The 16,571-nt window shown below is 42.9% G+C and overlaps 1 protein-coding gene across 1 annotated transcript in view; it reads right to left on the bottom strand.

The window, feature by feature from the left end:
• Positions 1-107: 107 nt before the first annotated feature.
• Positions 108-16,571, bottom strand: part of LOC143291323 (uncharacterized) — a 66,735-nt gene continuing 50,271 nt past the window's right edge. Inside the window, exon 9 of the mRNA XM_076601194.1 lies at positions 108-239. The gene's annotated coding sequence lies outside the window, so the exon portion shown is untranslated. The remainder of the gene's footprint in view (positions 240-16,571) is intronic.

The raw sequence follows: 16,571 nt of genomic DNA, 5'->3' as shown, positions 1-16,571 counted from the left end.
TGTAGTGCCGCCGCACTTTTTACCTCATGTGTGTCAGGCTGTGCCTGTCCTGTCTCTCTGTCTCTGTCTCCCTTTGTCTCTCTCTCTCTCCCTGTCTCAGGGGCTCCAAGCAACTGTCCACCTGTACAGAGGTGTGGATGCTGGCTCCTTCAGGCTGTGCCTGCCCTGTCTCTCTCTCTGTGTCTCCCTTTGTCTCTCTCTCTCTCCCGGTCTCAGAGGCTCCAAGCAACTGTGTCCACCTGTACAGAGGTCAGTGTGTGGGTTGTGGTCACAGCAGAGGGTACTCTCAGTACTGAGAATCAACCTGTCCATGTTAACTGTGTCCACCTGTACAGAGGTCAGTGTGTGGGTTGTGGTCACAGGTACTCTCAGTACTGAGAATCAACCTGTCCATGTTAGCTGTGTCCACCTGTACAGAGGTCAGTGTGTGGGTTGTGGTCACAGGTACTCTCAGTACTGAGAATCAACCTGTCCATGTTAACTGTGTCCACCTGTACAGAGGTCAGTGTGTGGGTTGTGGTCACAGGAGAGGGTACTCTTAGTACTGAGAATCAACCTGTCCATGTCAACAGAATGGCATGAACAGTGTACAAGGGAGGGGGGGGGGGCACTGAATAACTTATGAAAGCTGTTTTAGACCATCAGAGGATAGAGGAAAAAAGAGAAAAGTAGAGATTTCTTGATCTGGAGTCACCTGCATGCAAATAAGTATTGTTGAATAACTTGCATTGTGTCTGAAGGTCATTGTAGAAGCTGTGCTGCTTTGAACTTTAGGGGAAGGTGGCCAGTTGTGTGGTCCTTATTACAAACACCTTCTCTCTCTCTCTCTCTCTCTCTCTCTCTCTCTCTCTCTATGCAACTGGGCTTCTGATAGTGAAGCAGGACCATTTCTGGCAGTTTGGCTGATTGTTAACGTGAGCTCTTGCTGCCTCGTGCTCTGGCTGCATTCATACCAGGCATGGCAAGAAGCTGTCAGACAGTTTGGCTGATTGTTAACGTCAGCTCTTGCTGAATTCATACCAGGCATGGCAAGAAGCTGTCAGGCAGTTTGGCTGATTGTTAACGTCAACTCTTGCTGCATTCATACCAGGCATGGCAAGAAGCTGTCAGGCAGTTTGGCTGATTGTTAACGTCAGCTCTTGCTGAATTCATACCAGGCATGGCAAGAAGCTGTCAGGCAGTTTGGCTGATTGTTAACGTCAGCTCTTGCTGAATTCATACCAGGCATGGCAAGAAACTGTCAGGCAGTTTGGCTGATTGTTAACGTCAGCTCTTGCTGAATTCATACCAGGCATGGCAAGAAACTGTCAGGCAGTTTGGCTGATTGTTAACGTCAGCTCTTGCTGAATTCATACCAGGCATGGCAAGAAGCTGTCAGGCAGTTTGGCTGATTGTTAACGTCAACTCTTGCTGAATTCATACCAGGCATGGCAAGAAACTGTCAGGCAGTTTGGCTGATTGTTAACGTCAACTCTTGCTGAATTCATACCAGGCGTGGCAAGAAACTGTCAGGCAGTTGCGGTCTGTCAGACTCAGCAAAATTGTTAGCTTGTCTAGATGGGTCTTCTGTAACTGGTAACAGAGGATCAAACAAGTGGATCTGGAATGTGCGTTTTAATGTGTAGAAATGGGGGAGGTGGTTGTAGTCAGATTGATTTGTACAGACCTGCCCCATCATCTGTTCCAATGTGGCAATAGTTTTCCCAAGCAGTGTTGACTGTGACACATCCGCTTTAATGTTTGGGTTTTTGTTGTTGTTGTTGTTTGTCTATTTAACAGATGGGCAGATCATTCTGAACATCTACAATCAGCATTTTGTCATTTGTATTATTTCCATAGAAGTGATGTGGAACAATGATGGGGAAAAAAAACAACTACGCACAAACTCAGCCTCTTTGATTTGACAGTTGGCAAAAAAAAAAAAAATGTTCACATATGCGGCACAACAAAATTGTGGCTAGAGCTGATTGTGTCTGACGACATGCAGTGTAAACACTCCCTGATGTCTGACAGCATGCAGTGAACACTCCCTGATCTCTGATGACATGCAGTGTAAACACTCCCTGTTGTCTGATGACATGCAGTGTAAACACTCCCTGATGTCTGACAGCATGCAGTGAACACTCCCTGATCTCTGATGACATGCAGTGTAAACACTCCCTGATGTCTGACGACATGCATTGTAAACACTCCCTGATGTCTGACAGCATGCAGTAAACACTCCCTGTTGTCTGATGACATGCAGTAAACACTCCCTGATGTCTGACAGCATGCATTAAACACTCCCTGATTTCTGATGACATGCAGTGTAAACACTCCCTGATGACATGCAGTGTAAACACTCCCTGATGTCTGATGACATGCAGTGTAAACACTCCCTGATGTCTGACAGCATTCAGTGAACACTCCCTGATCTCTGATGACATGCAGTGTAAACACTCCCTGTTGTCTGATGACATGCAGTGTAAACACTCCCTGATGTCTGACAGCATGCAGTAAACACTCCCTGATGTCTGATGACATGCAGTGTAAACACTCCCTGTTGTCTGATGACATGCAGTGTAAACACTCCCTATGTCAGACGACATGCAGTGTAAACACTCCCTGATGTCTGTCAGCATGCAGTGTAAACACTCCCTGATGTCTGACGACATGCAGTGTAAACACTCCCTGTTGTCTGACGACATGCAGTGTAAACACTCCCTGATGTCTGATGACATGCAGTGTAAACACTCCCTGATGTCTGACGACATGCAGTGTAAACACTCCCTGATGTCTGTCAGCATGCAGTGTAAACACTCCCTGATGTCTGTCAGCATGCAGTGTAAACACTCCCTGATGTCTGACGACATGCAGTGTAAACACTCCCTGATGTCTGACGACATGCAGTGTAAACACTCCCTGATGTCTGTCAGCATGCAGTGTAAACACTCCCTGTTGTCTGATGACATGCAGTGTAAACATCCCTGATGTCTGACGACATGCAGTGTAAACACTCGGTGATGTCTGACAGCATGCAGTGTAAACACTCCCTGATGTCTGATGACATGCAGTGTAAACACTCCCTGTTGTCTGACGACATGCAGTGTAAACACTCCCTGATGTCTGACAACATGCAGTGTAAACACTCCCTGATGTCTGACAGCATGCAGTGTAAACGCTCCCTGATGTCTGACGACATGCATTGTAAACACTCCTGGTGTCTTATGACATGCAGTGAACACTCCCTGATGTCTGACAGCATGCAGTGAACACTCCCTGATGTCTGACGACATGCAGTGAACACTTGGTGATGTCTGATGACATGCAGTGAACACTTGGTGATGTCTGATGACATGCAGTGTAAACACTCCCTGATGTCTGACGACATGCAGTTAACACTCGGTGATGTCTGATGACATGCAGTGTAAACACTCCTGGTGTCTTACGACATGCAGTGTAAACACTCCTGGTGTCTTACGACATGCAGTGTAAACACTCCCTGATGTCTGACAACATGCAGTGTAAACACTCCCTGATGTCTGACGACATGCAGTTAACACTCGGTGATGTCTGATGACATGCAGTGTAAATACTCCTGGTGTCTTACGACATGCAGTGTAAACACTCCGTAATGTCTGACGACATGCAGTGTAAACACTCCCTGATGTCTGGAGACATGCAGTGTAAACACTCCCTGATGTCTGACGACATGCAGTGAACACTCTGGGATGTCTGACGACATGCAGTGTAAACACTCCCTGAAACTCTTCTCTGCCTTCTGACATTAGTCAGAGTTGACAGCAACATGATGCACAATATCATCTTGGTCGTCCTGGTTCCATGCATTGCTGAACAGTCTGGGGGGTTGTTTGACAGAAAAAAAGATTAGCTTGCAAGGGGATAGGGGAGGTAAAGTGGGGGGGTGATAGTATTGTCCAAGTTCCATGTATGGGTAGCGTTGTCTTACCTAAAGGAAAGTGATGTGGTTTATCTGTAGATATATTTGTTGTCAATCTTCCACATTCCCTTGAATCCTTCCTTTCCTTCCACTCTGTATTTACAGACATACGTGTGTCTTGTGTTCAAGATGATGTGTTCACATGTTGGTGGTGATTTCTTTCAGCTGAAAAATAGAGTGACAGTTTGGTGATTTGCTTTTGCCCTCCACCCTTTTTGACTCGCTTGTGTGAACAGAGTAAGTCTGTGTTATAACCTGGTGTTCACTTGTCTGTGTGTGTGTCTGTATGCATGTATGTCTTTGTGTCCGTGGTAAACTTTAACATTGCCATTTTCTCTGGAAATACTCTGTCAGCCAATACCAAATTTAGCTTAAACATAGAATGAAAAAAAAATTTCACTGTCATACTAATAATAGGTTGTAAGTTTCCAGAATTAAGCCGTATTTCCAGATTGTTAATGGTTTATTTCGTTGAGATTAGTTCCGAAATCCGAAAATTCTAAAAACCGCTTCCCACTGAGTTGCTGGAAGGTAGGTTGTGTTTGTTAAGAAGACGATATGACCTTGTTTTTCTTTTCACAATTAAAAGGAAAGAAATACAAAATCTGGGCATAACTTATACAGTGATACTAACAACACCATCAATGTGTTGACTGCATACAAATCTTCTAAAGTAGACACTGGTTTAACTGAAATGAACGTAAAAGAAAAATTGAATTGATCATTTCTTTCATCCCGTTGTAGACTGGTTCGTGCAGATCTAGGGATCTACCATGTGTTGCGATGTGCTTGAAGCGATGGCAACATCTCCTTTACTGCCAAAATAAAAGAATAATCGAGATATAATAAAACATACAAAAAATATGATTTAAATGGCATTATTATGTCCAATCCAACCATGTCTTTTTGACACACAAAGAAGAAAACAATAACATTGCATTGCTTTGAATATTAAATTTAGTCAAATGACACCATATGTGCCACAGCAGTAGGGATTAGTCTGCTTGCTTCGGAACTGAACATGCAATGTTTGATCCTGTTCGCAGGCCTTTTTTTTTTCTTCTTTTTTTTCTCCCAAGCCTGTTTCATATATCATATTTAATACAGAACACTTTTTAACGATTTTTTTAATCTCTGTTGTATTTCTCCTCATGATTCCTTCATTGGATAAAGCGCAAAGCACAAGTGAGTCTTGAAGGCTTTGCCTCTTGTTCTTATATTTTTGTTTGGGAGGGGAGGGGTGGGGGTGGTGTTGGAGGGGGGGAGGTATTGTTTTACTTTTACCAAGCATTGTGAATGATGAAAACGTTGCCAGTGTTCAGATATGTATTGCTGAGTGACCTGGTGTATATTGATGGAGTGTGAGAGAGGCAGTGATTCTGCATGTCACCATGCTGCAGTTATGCAATCCGTGTGGGATAGATGGCAGGCATTTAGATTTTTTTTACTTGGGAGGGAGTATGGGTTCAGTGTGGGGGGGGGGGGGGGGGGGGTGCAGTAGTACTGGTAATACTGATGATAATACTGTATGTGTGTGAATAGATGTTTTTTATATACACATTTCTTCAAATTTGGATGCTGCATATCATGACATAGAAATGTATTTTACAGTCTTTCTGTAAAAAAAGAAAAAGAGAAAAATCGTTCTTATCACATTATCTGAGAAATATTTAAGCATCTTTACAGCTTTTTTTTCTTTATCAGTTTTGTGGCAAGCTTTGTTTTGCAGAGTAATTTGGGTATCTGTTGTTGTTTTTTTCCTCTTGCCATTTTCTTTCAGTGAATCTATCCATCTTCATGTCAAGCTGCCATGTCAAGCTGACTGCATGTATCATTTACAGGTTCACTTTAGAAGAAAGTTTTGTTTTCTCTTTGCTTCTTCAACTTTTAAGACCGGTTGTTTCCATTGATTCACAAGTTGTCATCTGGCCAGTTTACTGGGGGTTTTTGTGGGGTTTTTTTTTCAGAAGCAACAGGCTTTTTGTATGTGTCTTGACAGAAAAGAATGTAGTTTGAACACACATGAGCAGTCTGTTACATCTGATTGAAACAGAGACGGTTACATTGTGCTGTGGGTAGGTTAACCGTTCAGCAATGTGAGTGCTGTTTGGAATTGTATTGAATGTGTGTGTGTGTGTTCCCTAAAACATGAATGAACCACAGTTGGATAGTTTGAGTTTGGTGAGAGAAAGAACTGGGGGTCTTTTTTGGTTTTCTTTTTGTTGCTTTAAAAAAAAAAAAAATTAACAAATATCAATTATGAGGATCGCAAATTTATGTTTGTGACCTGTGTAGACCCCAGATTCTAGTCATGTCTGCCTGCTGTTAAAGTGTGTCTGTTGCGGGCTCTTGAAAATGCTCACTAGCTACAGAGCAACAGATATTTTCAGATTTCTACAAACAATCCAAGGTTTTTTTTTTTGTCTTTTTGTATTTGTTTTTTTCTTCTTGCTTTTTTTGTTTAGCTTAGTTATTGGTGGTTGGTTGTTGTTTTTTCTCACTTTGGTCACAGTAGTACCTTAAATTTTTCGGTGCTAACGAAACTGTGTCAAGCCACTCTTGTCAAACACCGTTTTGTTGAGTCCATGACTGACAGAATAATAAAACTCAGCGCAGCCCACTACTGAGACTTCACTCCAGTGTGAGAACGTGGACAGAATGTTGATAACGCCGAAGCTGGGAACTTGGAATGCCAGTCGGAAGGCTGATTTTGAAAGGGTGGGTTATTGTATTTTGCTTTGTTGGTTTTTTGTCCATATTGTTCTGTGTGAATGATGGACTGGTCTCCCTGAGAAGGGCACGTCACATGGTGTGGACTGGTCTCCTTGAGAAGGGCACGTCACATGGTGTGGACTGGTCTCCCTGAGAAGGGCACGTCACATGGTGCGGGGCACGTCACATTGTGTGGACTGGTCTCCCTGAGAAGGGCACGTCACATGGTGTGGGGCACGTCACATTGTGTGGACTGGTCTCCCTGAGAAGGGCACGTCACATGGTGTGGACTGGTCTCCCTGAGAAGGGCACGTCACATGGTGTGGACTGGTCTCCCTGAGAAGGGCACGTCACATTGTGTGGACTGGTCTCCCTGAGAAGGGCACGTCACATGGTGTGGACTGGTCTCCATGGGAAGGGCACGTCACATGGTGTGGACTGGTCTCCATGGGAAGGGCACGCCACATGGTGTGAATGATGGACTGGTCTCCCTGAGAAGGGCACGTCACATGGTGTGGACTGGTCTCTGGGAGGGGCACGTCACATGGTGTGAATGTTGAAATGGTCTCTGGGAGGGGCACGTCACATGGTGTGAATGGTGGACTGGTATCTGGGAAGGGCACATCACATGGTGTGAATGGTGGACTGGTCTCTGGGAAGGGCACGTCACATTGTGTGGACTGGTCTCTGGGAAGGGCACGTCACATGGTGTGAATGGTGGACTGGTCTCTGGGAAGGGCACGTCACATGGTGTGAATGGTGGACTGGTCTCTGGGAGGGGCAGTGCCACCCATATGTGTTGTTTTTTTGTTGTTATCTGTGCGTTTCTTTACCTATCAAAGCTTTTTCTACAGAATTGTGCCAGGTACAATAACACTATATTGGATACATGAACAACACTGTCATTTGTGTCAAAACTTCAGTTTGTAATTGTATTGAAGTTATAAAAGTTTTTTTTTTAAGGGAAAAAAAGAATAAAGATTTAAGCATAAGTTTCATGTAAAATCAAAATGTATAGGTTAGGAATTTCACAGGGGTTTATGCAAACAAGTTGGAAGGTAATTTTGGTTATTCTTCTTCTTAACATGTCTTCTTTTTGTCTATTCTTTTTTCTAAGTTATGTGGGTTTTTTGCTTTGTTTTGTTTTTCTTTGATTCTTGTGGTTAATTTTCTTTCATTACTCTGACACATGTCAAGGTCAGTCTGTGTAATCATTCAATCTTGTTTGTCTATATGTGTGTGTGTGAAATAGTAGTTTAATGTTGGCATCTTCAAGCTGTATGATATTGATAATTAAACATGGTGGAGTAGTGGTTGTGATTGTGACCTTTCCAGTGACCACATATACCGATATTACAAGCAGGGTAAGAGGTCTAAAGGCTGGGTCCCCTTGTGGGATGCCAGTGGGTCTTTCAGTATAAATAGCATCCCCGCCTTCTGGACATTCTGTGCTGGAAATTTCCTCTTTTCTACTGCTGTCTTTATTTCTGCCTCTTTTTCCCCTTCACTGTTGTCTCTTTTTTCTTCCTTCACTGTTGTCTCCTTCACTGTTGTCTCCTTTTTCTTCCTTCACTGTTGTCTCCTTTTTCTTCCTTCACTGTTGTCTCCTTCACTGTTGTCTCCTTCACTGTTGTCTCCTTTTTTCTTCACTGTTGTCTCCTTCACTGTTGTCTCCTTTTTCTTCCTTCACTGTTGTCTCCTTCACTGTTGTCTCCTTTTCTTCCTTTCTCCTTTTTTCTTCCTTCACTGTTCGTCTCCTCCTGTTGTCTCTTTTCTCTTCCTGTTGTCTCCTTTTTTCTTCCTTCACTGTTGTCTCCTTTTTTCTGCCTTTCTCCTTTTTTCTTCCTTCACTGTTGTCTCCTTTTTTCTGCCTTTCTCCTTTTTTCTTCCTTCACTGTTGTCTCCTTCACTGTTGTCTCCTTTTTCTTCCTTCATCCTTTTTTCTTCCTTCACTGTTGTCTCCTTCACTGTTGTCTCCTTTTTCTTCCTTCACTGTTGTCTCCTTCACTGTTGTCTCCTTTTTTCTTCCTTCACTGTTGTCTATTTCTGCCTTGCCAGTCCATACTCCTTTCTATTTATGAACAAGCCTTGACACCTTTTTTTTTAGCTCATTTCCACAGTCCGTGAAGTACTGTGCTGTTTTGCTCTGGTGACTAGGTAGTTCAGTTGTAAACACTGGTACGAGCACTAGCTGCCCATTCTGCAGTTTCTTGCCCATATGGGCTTTTTTTATGCATTTTTTGTTTGGCTTTAAAGCATTGTTTTTTCCTTTCTTTACAATTTTTGGTAATCTTGGGATGATAAATTAAGCAGAGTGGCTGACGTCCTCAGCATGGCCTGATGTTATTTGCCCTGATGAGCTGAATGGTTAAAATAGTTTCATGAACTGTGTTTTGTAGGTTTATCTGATTTTGTTTCTATATGTTACAGTATTGCATTTAATGTGGTTAGACATTTGTGTGGTTAGGCAGTCCTGGTATGGCCCTGTGCAGTTGGCTTGACTGTAAACGTCTGGTATGGCCCTTTGCAGTCAGCAGGACTGTAAACAACAGTCTGGTATGGCCCTTTGCAGTCAGCAGGACTGTAAACAACAGTCTGGTATGGCCCTTTGCAGTCAGCAGGACTGTAAACAACAGTCTGGTATGGCCCTTTGCAGTCAGCAGGACTGTAAACATCAACAGTCTGGTATGGCCCTTTGCAGTCAGCAGGACTGTAAACATCAACAGTCTGGTATGGCCCTTGCAGTCAGCAGGACTGTAAACATCAACAGTCTGGTATGGCCCTTTGCAGTCAGCAGGACTGTAAACATCAACAGTCTGGGATGGTCCTTTGCAGTCAGCAGGACTGTAAACATCAACAGTCTGGTATGGCCCTTTGCAGTCAGCAGGACTGTAAACATCAGTCTGGTATGGCCCTTTGCAGTCAGCAGGACTGTAAACATCAGTCTGGTATGGCCCTTTGCAGTCAGCAGGACTGTAAACATCAGTCTGGTATGGTCCTTTGCAGTCAGCTGGACTGTAAACATCAGTCTGGTATGGCCCTTTGCAGTCAGCAGGACTGTAAACATCAGTCTGGTATGGCCCTTTGCAGTCAGCAGGACTATAAACATCAGTCTGGTATGGCCCTTTGCAGTCAGCTGGACTGTAAACATCAGTCTGGTATGGCCCTTTGCAGTCAGCAGGACTGTAAACAACAGTCTGGTATGGCCCTTGCAGTCAGCAGGACTGTAAACAACAGTCTGGTATGGCCCTTTGCAGTCACCAGGACTGTAAACATCAGTCTGGTATGGCCCTTGCAGTCAGCAGGACTGTAAACAACAGTCTGGTATGGCCCTTGCAGTCAGCAGGACTGCAAACAACAGTCTGGTATGGCCCTTGCAGTCAGCAGGACTCTAAACATCAGTCTGGTATGGCCCTTGCAGTCAGCAGGACTGTAAACATCAACAGTCTGGTATGGCCCTTTGCAGTCAGCAGGACTATAAACATCAGTCTGGTATGGCCCTTGCAGTCAGCAGGACTGTAAACAACAGTCTGGTATGGCCTTTGCAGTCAGCAGGACTGTAAACATCAGTCTGGTATGGCCCTTTGCAGTCAGCTGGACTGTAAACATCAGTCTGGTATGGCCTTTGCAGTCAGCAGGACTGTAAACATCAGTCTGGTATGGCCTTTGCAGTCAGCAGGACTGTAAACATCAGTCTGGTATGGCCCTTGCAGTCAGCAGGACTGTAAACAACAGTCTGGTATGGCCCTTTGCAGTCAGCAGGACTCTAAACATCAGTCTGGTATGGCCCTTGCAGTCAGCAGGACTGTAAACATCAACAGTCTGGTATGGCCCTTGCAGTCAGCAGGACTGTAAACATCAACAGTCTGGTATGGCCCTTTGCAGTCAGCTGGACTGTAAACATCAGTCTGGTATGGCCCTTTGCAGTCAGCAGGACTGTAAACATCAACAGTCTGGTATGGCCCTTGCAGTCAGCAGGACTGTAAACAACAGTCTGGTATGGCCCTTTGCAGTCAGCAGGACTGTAAACAACAGTCTGGTATGGCCCTTTGCAGTCAGCAGGACTCTAAACATCAGTCTGGTATGGCCCTTGCAGTCAGCAGGACTGTAAACATCAACAGTCTGGTATGGCCCTTGCAGTCAGCAGGACTGTAAACATCAACAGTCTGGTATGGCCCTTGCAGTCAGCAGGACTGTAAACAACAGTCTGGTATGGCCCTTTGCAGTCAGCAGGACTCGAAACATCAACAGTCTTGGTCATGGTGTCAGTGGACAGGCCAGAAAGAGTTCACATCTTGCATTCAGTTTTCATCACTTTGTTGTAGTGAGTGTCAGTGGTATCTGACTCAAAGTATCAACCTTGGCGTAGTGACTGGTAGTGGTGTCTGACTGAAAGTATCAACCTTGCGTAGTGACTGTCAGTGGTGTCATATTGACTGGCAGTGGTGGCAAACTCTCGAGTATCATCCTTGGCCTACTGACCGGCATTAGTTTCAAACTAAAGTGACTTCTAATGGAAATTCATGGCAAGTTCATTGTGTCATCGATTGAAAATGCTTGTAGGAGCAAGAGAAATGAGAAACAGCATTGGGTCTTTGTCAAACTTAATATGGGGTTTTGTGGTGGTGAGAATATCAACAATCCCCTTATTTACTATTTTCTTCGTTTTTGATTCTTAATTTTGTTGGCTCAAGGTGAAATGGCACATGAATAAATGAGTAAGTCCTTAGCTCTTGTGTTTTTTCTCCTCTCCTTTTTTTCTTCTGTTAAATCACACACACACACACACACACACACACACACACACACACACACTGCAGTGCTTCACACATGAATCAAGGAAGATAAAATGGGGATGGAAAGTAGGGTGACAGAGAAGAAAAGGGCATGAAAACTGTTTGAACTTAAAATGCAGCAGTTACACTGACCTGAAAAGCCTAACTGCTTGTGGCAAATCAGAGCTGATAAATATGTATATATTCTACTTATTTCTGAAATTGTTGAAACATTGGGTTTATTTATTCATCTCTGTTTGCAGGTGGTTTTTTGTTTTGTTGTTTTTGCTCTCTTTTTTTCTTTCTCATTGTTGTTCATTTATTCATCTTTTTTTCTTCTTTTTTCAGTTTTTTGTTTGTTTTGTTTTGTTTTTTTTCCAGATAGCCTCAGATTCCCAAATTATTTTATAGTCTCTGCCAAGACCTTGTCCATTTATTTTTGATGTATTGTACAGTGACTGTGCATTGCTGCTTTTGTCTGAATCACCATGTGGTCAGCAGACAGTACATCAGTGAGAAGAAGAAATGCTTCTTTTCCAGGTTTTGGTTTTTGTAACAGAACTTCACCCAGTAACCGGTATTTACATTGCTCAGTACCAGACTTTTTCAATAGACATTTTCTGAAACTGGAAAACACACACACACACATGCTGACAGTAACCTTTACCCTCCCCAGCAGGTTTTCCCCTTGCCTCATCTCACTTCACTTCCAGTGAAATGACTTGAACCCAGAGAGAACTCACACACACATTTTGATTGGCACTACTCCAGCAGGTAACAGACAGACAAGATAGAAGGGAGGGTTTGGGTGAGGGTGAGGGAGTGGACACTTGTGAAGCTAGCAGTGTTTGTTTTTTAATTAATGATTTTTAATTAATGATGTGTGATGCCATTGGAGATGGACACTTGTGAAGCTAGCAGTGTTTGTTTTTTAATTAATGATGTGTGATGCCATTGAAGATGGACACTTGTGAAGCTAGCAGTGTTTGTTTTTTAATGTGTGGTGCCATTGGAGGTGGACACTTGTGAAGCTAGCAGTGTTTGTTTTTTCTAATGATGTGTGATGCCATTGGAGGATTGCAAGAGAGGAAGAGGTGTGAAACACTGTGTAGCTGAGTGAATGAGTTGTAATAGATCTCAGAAGTTGTGTCTTTAATGTGTGTGAATGCCAAGAAAGAATTATGAAATAAAACAAAGTCTCCATTTCATACTTCTGTTGATATGTTTTTGTTTTGTATTACAAAAACCATGCTGACTTTTGAAAGATGTGCATTCAGGTTAAAAAAGAAAAAAAACCTACCACATTTAACACCTCCCACAGTTAAGTATTATCCTTCTCCTTCCCTCTTCGACCCTCTCTCTGTTTTGTTTTGGTTTTTTTTGTTTTGGTTTTTTCTTTAATTGATAGATGTAGATGTGAAGTAATAAATTTTCAGATAACTTTTTATTTCTCTTTTTTTTTAGGGTGGGGGTGGGGGGGGGTTTGAGTTTGTGAATTATAGATGGGGTTGACTTTGCAAACATCTGTAAAATATTACCAATAACAAACTGTCAAATTTCAGAAAGTGTACACATTGCACTTATTTTGTTTTTAATGGGTAATTGAAGAGAAAGCTGAGGCACTCGTTTTGTTTTTAACAGGTAATGGAAGAGAAAAGCTGAGGCACTTATTAAGTTATTTAATTTTTAACAGGTAATAGAAGAGAAAAGCTCAGGCACTTATTTAATTTTTAACAGGTAATAGAAGAGAAAAGCTCAGGCACTTATTTAATTTTTAAAAGGTAATAGAAGAGAAAAGCTCAGGCACTTATTTAATTTTTAACAGGTAATAGAAGAGAAAAGCTCAGGCACTTATTTAATTTTTAACAGGTAATGGAAGAGAAAGCTCCAGCACTTACTTTGATTTTAACGGGTAATGGAAGAGAAAAGCTCTGGCACTTATTTTATTTTTAACAGGTAATAGAAGAGAAAATCTTAGGCACTTATTTTGTTTTTAACAGGTAATATAAGAGAAAATCTTAGGCACTTATTTTAATTTTTACAGGTAATGGAAGAGAAAAGCTCCGGCACTTATTTTAATTTTTAACAGGTAATGGAAGAGAAAAGCTCCGGCACTTATTTTAATTTTTAACAGGTAATGGAAAAGAAAAGCTCCGGCACTTATTTTAATTTTTAACAGGTAATAGAAGAGAAAAGCTCAGGCACTTATTTAATTTTTAACAGGTAATAGAAGAGAAAAGCTCAGGCACTTATTTAATTTTTAACAGGTAATAGAAGAGAAAAGCTCAGGCACTTATTTAATTTTTAAAAGGTAATAGAAGAGAAAAGCTCAGGCACTTATTTAATTTTTAACAGGTAATGGAAGAGAAAGCTCCAGCACTTACTTTGATTTTAACAGGTAATGGAAGAGAAAAGCTCTGGCACTTATTTTATTTTTAACAGGTAATAGAAGAGAAAATCTTAGGCACTTATTTTGTTTTTAACAGGTAATATAAGAGAAAATCTTAGGCACTTATTTTAATTTTTACAGGTAATGGAAGAGAAAAGCTCCGGCACTTATTTTAATTTTTAACAGGTAATGGAAGAGAAAAGCTCCGGCACTTATTTTAATTTTTAACAGGTAATGGAAAAGAAAAGCTCCGGCACTTATTTTAATTTTTAACAGGTAATAGAAGAGAAAAGCTCAGGCACTTATTTAATTTTTAACAGGTAATAGAAGAGAAAAGCTCAGGCACTTATTTAATTTTTAACAGGTAATGGAAGAGAAAGCTCCAGCACTTACTTTGATTTTAACGGGTAATGGAAGAGAAAAGCTCTGGCACTTATTTTATTTTTAACAGGTAATAGAAGAGAAAATCTTAGGCACTTATTTTGTTTTTAACAGGTAATATAAGAGAAAATCTTAGGCACTTATTTTAATTTTTACAGGTAATGGAAGAGAAAAGCTCCAGCACTTATTTTGATTTTAACAGGTAATAGAAGAGAAAAGCTCTGGCACTTTTTATTCTTAACATAGGTAATGGAAAAAAAAGCTCAGGCACTTATTTTGATTTTAACAGGTAATAGAAGAGAAAGCTGAGGCACTTATTTTGATTTTAACACGTAATAGAAGAGAAAGCTGAGGCACTTATTTTGATTTTAACACGTAATGAAGATAAATTTCAGGAAAACCTCAGCTGATTCCTCACCAGAACACTGCTGCTGTACCTCAGGTTTCCATGCCACAAGTCAGGAGGGACAAGTTTTTCACTTCACTTTCTTAAGGAGGCGTCAGTGTTTGGACAATAACAAATCCATATACACTATCACATCTGCTAGGCACATGCCAAACAACAGCATAACCCAAAGCACAAGTCAGGCATTGAGTGTACACACACACACACACACACACAAAATAATAATTGTGCAGCTATCAGATAAATTTGTCAGAGGACAAAACTTTGTGAAGACCACACTTTACGATGATCTTTATATATTTTTATAAATTAGTATTGTCTGTTGTCTGCGTGTATACGCACGCAGATCAAATATGCACAAAAAGATGCAATAATCCATGTCATCGTTTGGTGGGCTATAGAAACAAGGACATACCCAGCATGCACATCCCTGAAAATGGAGTTTGGCTGCTTACATGTGGGGGTAAATAAACAAAACGGTTGTACACGTAAAAATGTTACATGTGTGTGTGAGTGTTCGTGTGCGTAACTGAAACCTGAATGATGCACGAAACAAATGTTTGCCCAGTGGCAACCGTCAGTCTGCTGTCCCCAGGTAGGCAGCCTGTTGTACAAATGACTGTCTTTGTAAAGCGCTTAGTTGGTCTCTGATGGAGGATGAGCGCTGTATAAGTATCTGTACAAGTACCTGTGTAAGAATCCATATCATCATCATCTTGCTGCTGGTCTGTTCTCTCCAACAGAACTGCTGCCACCTGCACAGGGCCAGATGCTGATCGATAGCTACACTGTCACCATTTGGATCAGCTCTCACCTCATCTAAGATCTCTTGCCCTGTCCAGGACACAGGCGGCTAACCAGCACCCTCCAGCCATCGTACACTGTACTCTGGGTGTCTCCTTCCTGGTCATGGTGTGGCCCTGTACTCTTGGTGTCTCCTTCATGGTCATGGTGTGGCCCTGTACTCTTGGTGTCTCCTTCATGGTCATGGTGTGGCCCTGTACTCTGGGTGTCTCCTTCATGGTCATGGCACTGCCCTGTACTCTGGGTGTCTCCTTCATGGTCATGGCACTGCCCTGTACTCTTGGTGTCTCCTTCATGGTCATGGTGTGGCCCTGTACTCTGGGTGTCTCCTTCATGGTCATGGCACTGCCCTGTACTCTTGGTGTCTCCTTCATGGTCATGGTGTGGCCTTGTACTCTGGGTGTCTCCTTCATGGTCATGGTGTGGCCCTGTACTCTGGGTGTCTCCTTCCTGGTCATGGTGTGGCCCTGTACTCTGGGTGTCTCCTTCCTGGTCATGGTGTGGCCCTGTACTCTGGGTGTCTACTTCCTGGTCATGGTGTGGCCCTGTACTCTGGGTGTCTCCTTCCTGGTCATGGTGTGGCCCTGTACTCTGCGTGTCTCCTTCATGGTCATGGCACTGCCCTGTACTCTGGGTGTCTCCTTCCTGGTCATGGTGTGGCCCTGTACTCTGGGTGTCTCCTTCCTGGTCATGGTGTGGCCCTGTACTCTGGGTGTCTCCTTCCTGGTCATGGCACTGCCCTGTACTCTGGGTGTCTCCTTCATGGTCATGGTGTGGCCTTGTACTCTGGGTGTCTCCTTCATGGTCATGGTGTGGCCTTGTACTCTGGGTGTCTCCTTCATGGTCATGGTGTGGCCCTGTACTCTGGGTGTCTCCTTCCTGGTCATGGCACTGCCCTGTACTCTGGGTGTCTCCTTCCTGGTCATGGTGTGACACTGTACTCTGGGTGTCTACTTCCTGGTCATGGTGTGGCCCTGTACTCTGGGTGTCTCCTTCCTGGTCATGGTGTGGCCCTGTACTCTGGGTGTCTCCTTCCTGGTCATGACACGGCCCTGTACTCTGGGTGTCTCCTTCCTGGTCATGGTGTGGCCCTGTACTCTGGGTGTCTCCTTCCTGGTCATGGTGTGGCCCTGTACTCTGGGTGTCTCCTTCCTGGTCATGGTG

The sequence above is a fragment of the Babylonia areolata genome, chromosome 16, assembly GCF_041734735.1.
Source record: "Babylonia areolata isolate BAREFJ2019XMU chromosome 16, ASM4173473v1, whole genome shotgun sequence".
In the NCBI taxonomy this organism is placed as follows: Eukaryota; Metazoa; Mollusca; class Gastropoda; order Neogastropoda; family Buccinidae; genus Babylonia; species Babylonia areolata.
The sequence above is the reverse complement of the archived record's forward strand: the minus strand, read 5'-3'. Positions and strand labels throughout refer to the sequence as shown.